The sequence below is a fragment of the Eurytemora carolleeae genome, unplaced genomic scaffold (assembly GCF_000591075.1).
Source record: "Eurytemora carolleeae unplaced genomic scaffold, Eaff_2.0 scaffold1668, whole genome shotgun sequence".
Lineage (NCBI taxonomy): Eukaryota > Metazoa > Arthropoda > Copepoda > Calanoida > Temoridae > Eurytemora > Eurytemora carolleeae.
The window spans coordinates 39,596-44,650 of record NW_019397553.1 but is presented as its reverse complement, the minus strand read 5'-3'; positions in this window follow the sequence as shown (position 1 = coordinate 44,650).

The following is a 5,055-nucleotide window of genomic DNA, read 5'->3' as shown; positions in this document are numbered from 1 at the left end:
CTATCTTTTGGATCTTAGGAACCTAAATAAAAAATTAACTGACAATTAGATCGCTTTTGTGCATGTCTAACCTAACCTAATACATGTGTCTTTGGAATCAAGACCAAACACCTTTCATTGAAGGGGTTTAGGGCTTGGCAAGGTACCATTTCCGAATGGAAAATTTTAAAAACTTTAATCCAATTTGAATAAACAGTTTACTGACGGATCGAAGAAAAGTCCTTAAATACCCAGCCCTAGTTGTGGAACATATTCTAATATCATGTCGTCTAATGAAAATGCGGGAAATTTCGAGATTTGTTTATATTGGGATTTTCATCCCAAATACATCTTGTGCTTTGCAAAAAAATAGCTGATAAATTTTTCTATTCAAAAAGATTTATTACGAAGATTGTATAAGCATTGCAGATCGAAACTAAAAATGCTTTGTGATATATTTCTGAATATTTTAGTTCACAAAGTTCTGTAAAATAATGAGTTGATTGCTATACTTGAATTTGAACTTTCTCAAATAAACCCGGAAGGGAAAAATCTGAATCAATCAGAGAAAAGGATTCACGGCCGAAGAGATATTACGTATCAGCTGTTTTTTTAATTTGAATTATTTGGGTAACCAAAAACAAAACATATTTCTAGTTACAACTGTTTTTTTTAAGTTTACGTGCAACATTCCTTAACCTAAAACGTGAAATTTATTCAATTAATTTTTTCATTTTGATATATATCGTATAGTTGAATTCCGCTTTCTCAGCATGAATGATGATTACTTGATAGACAAATTGGGAAAATGCGGGATTTCAAGATTTTAACCCTGGGTTTAAATTGAGTGGCAATTAAGCTGAAGCTTAACATTTAAGTCTGAATTTTTCGTTCTTTAGCTTTGGCCTTCCAATTTTTCATTTTTAAAACTAATTGAAAATCCATTATTTTTTCAATTTTTAAATAAACAAAATAAGAATTTAAAATCATATCCAAGATAACTAAGATTATTGAACTCAGTTTTAGTCATGGAGCAATACCTTTTTAAACTCTACTTGCTATTAATAAACTATCGATAATTGAATACCTTAATTATCTCTTAATTCAATCCCATTTTATATTTTGAAATCCTGTAGTTGTTACCATCTTTTAAATATTTGAACTATCCCCTTTAAATTTTACAGTAAATAAAAAATCTAATGTAAAACACTCAACTGATTTTGCGGAGGTATTGCAGTGCATTATTGGCAATATGGTTCCATTGTATGAGAAAGTGTAGATAAAAGATAATAATATAATATATATATATATAGCAAATATTATATATGTGTGAATGGAGCACATGGTTTCCTTCAGGATATAAAAAATGTATGCATAATAAATGAATTGAGTTTTTGCCACAAAACTCTGATTTTCTTCTTCCTATATGTGTGATCCAATGTCGTCTACCTTAAATATTTTAAACTATGGATTCTGCTAGATAACTTAAGTTTAATAAACATGCAGTGATCCCCCTAAAGGATGCAACATTTGGAGGTGACTGCGTACTTTTCCATTCTACATTTACGGATTGAATTTCCTTCCCTATATTTTTACTTTTTATGAAAAAACCGCAATTGAAAATTATCATTTTGAGAAACAGAAACAAGGTTATCTCTAGCATTTTCCTCAGGCCTGGTTTTAAAGGCACCGTCCATTCAAAATTTTAATTCTTAAAAAAAAGTTAAACATTTTATATTTTTTGCATTTTAATTTTTTCCTTGTTTTATTGCTGCTTCAAATCGAGCCGTAGAAAAACTATTTTGAAAATAAATTGATAAAAATGTATAAGTTTAATAACTCTGGTTCCGGGTTATTTATTAGCGGGAACTGTCAAAATTCTGAAAATAAATCATTTGAAACTTTTTATCTATTTTCAGATTTTTCTTCCCGCCACAACTTTACAAGAAAATTTTGTGTAAAGTCAATCAATACAATAAACTTGTCAAACACAGATTGTACACTTTACACTTAAACACTTTGCAGTCATTCAAACATTTAATCAATCAGAGTTTTAAGGGCGCCCTATACTTCCCACCCAAAGTGAGCTTACTAAATCAAGATTAAAATATGGTATTACAGCTTGTGATAGTTAATCTATCTATATAGTTTGCTTGTATTTCTGTCCGTTTGCATCCAATAAATGTCAAAACGGCCGAACCGATCGGGCCCCAAATTTGTGTGGAACCACACATGACCCCAGGGATGGTTTATGGATGCTCAAAGTTACAGAAATGTGTGTCCAAAAGTTTTGATTTTTGAGAAGAAAATAGAAAATGCCCGAAAAATATTACTAAATCCGCGAACCTTTTATGTTTTGCTTTATATTGTGCAAAAAGAAGATGCTCATAATTAAAGCCAAAATAAAAATTTGAAATAGAATATAACATAAATTACTTTTGATTTTTTTTCCCTTTCACCTTTTAAATACAAATACATATTAATTAGTTAATATGCATTTTTTCTAATTTTGGTTCAAGTAAAAATTCCATTTTTAAGGCCTGTCACAACCGACATCCGGCATTCTTAAAAAGTACATTTATTGTAAATACGTTGTAGGTGTTTAAGAAATAATAAAAAAAATTGTAATTATTAGGCTTGAGATATATTTATCTTATACAGGGTGTTTAAAAAGTGTCAGAATGAATGAAGCACCCTGCTGCAAAAAAAGTAAAAAAGCTAAACCCAAAGTACCCTAATGTACCCAACATAACCCTTAATCCCCTTTCACGATTCACAGTGGTACCCTTGTAGCCTTGTCTGAACATGAATGAATGTGATATCCTTTAATTCACTTGTGGTTTCTCTTTGAAAGTGGCTCGGGGATTTCTGGTGGAAACACAATGGAGGAAATTGTAATTTTTGATCACATCATGATAAAGGTTTAAAAGGGGTACCGTCGCAAATCGGACATGCGTCTCCTCAAAAATAGGGTCACTTGTAGTTTTTTTAAACTTAAAACTAAAAAACGGTTTACACTAGAACACTAAAACTTCAACAACTTTATAGTTTTAATCAAATTCATTAAAAAGATGTTTTTTTTCGGTCAGGTAGAGGGCGGTCAAACTGCTAGTCGGTGTAATCAAAAACAAAAAAATAACCTATAAGTATTTAATTATGTTTAGCTACAGATTTAAAAAAAGCCCTTGAAAAATAGATTTAACAGCATATGTGACATGTTAATATTTGTCAGAAGTAATAATACAAATTTATTGCTTTTTTCGAATTACTTTTGAACTTTTTAGAACAACATTTGTGGACAATCCCCCCTTTAAAGGATAAACACATATTTTTAACATAACAAGCAAATCTACCCATTTAGTAAAAGTAAATTGAACCTATATGAATTATAAAGTCTGACCGCGTCAACCTTGATGCACCAGCTAGTCCTGTCCAGAGAGCTTGGTAAAGTTCAAACTAGGACCGGAAAGGTTGACCCGGCTCGGAAATTCAAATTTACTACGGCTGCCCGTGATAATATCAACATAAAGGTGTAAAACTTGTAAGCGTATCATGGCATTAACTGCAATATAAATGCTTAAAGGGTAAAGGCTGGATAGTTGAGTTAGATTAGAGCACAATAAGGGCAAAATAATTATTGCTGACAAACAATTATAATTATGTATCTGTCTGTATCTGTAAGCTGTCATATATTTGTAAAACTGTATTATTCTTTAAAACTGAATTATTCTGAGAAACTGAATTTTTCTATAAAACTGTATTATTCTGTAAAAATAATTGTTCTGTACAACTTTATTTCTGTGTAATTGTTATCCGTCTGCAATACCTGTATTATAGTTTATAAAAATCTATTTAACTTTATATGTGTATGTAATAAATACCGTGGCAGATCCCATCCACCTCCATATATTAGGTTGTACATTGTCTGTAAATCTAAATGTGCTTATCAGTAACTGCACAAATCTTGTATTGCGATTAACCCAACCTAGCTATTTCTGTTAATAACTACGTTAAACCTGTATTGCAATTTGCTTAACTACGTTTTTATATAACGACGCAAAACTTGTAAATATGTCTATTAGCTTAATCTGTAACCTAGAACCCAAAAAACACTCAGTAGGAATAAAACTCCACTTTGATTACAGTGTGAAAGTAATTACTCCCTAGTTAGCCAAGGAGAAGCATCTTGAATCCCTTTTTTGAAAGATATAAGTTGGGAACTGATACAGATAAAGTCGTGTAGTTAAGTATTGATACAGATAAAATTGTATCGGGATCGACATTGATACTAAAGTATCGTTGAGTTGTATCTCGAAACATAGATACCTACGAATACGCAAGTATGTGTCTGGATTGGTACCGTATTACAGAACTAAATAGTTCTATGCCTCGTGGATTAACTAGAGGGAATGATTTGTACCTGGATTGATACAGGTCTAAACGGATTTTTTGGAGTAGGCATACTACATGTATACACTATACATGTCTGTATACATGTCTGAATACATGTCTGTTTACATGTCTAAATACATTTCTGTATACATGTCTAAATACATGTCTGTATAGGTGTCTGTATAGGTGTATACATAGATGTATACATGTCTAAATAGGTGTATACATGTCTGTATACATGTCTGAATAGGTGTATACATGTCTGTATACATGTCTGTGTATAGATGTCTATATGGGTGTATACAAGGAGAATTGAATAGAAGGAGGGGGCGATAGGGTTTCGGTATACTTAGCTGCGACGTTTTTGGACTGCTGAAGAACTAGTTTTTGCGTTTCTGTATATGTCTATAAAAACTGGATATCTATATGTGACTGTATATTTTTGTATCTATCAAAATAAGTGTCTATTATATAACTGCATCAAGATGTCTGTATAACTGTATTTCTGTCGAACCGAATTCACAATATGAAAGTTGACTAATTATATGGCGTATCCCTCTCTCTCTCTCTATTGTGTTCAAATCTGTGGTTTAAAAAGTACTCTGGTTTATATCTATATATCTATATATGAAACATATTTTCAGTTGTATTAAAACAGTGTCAGAGATCACTGCTCCCCCCCCC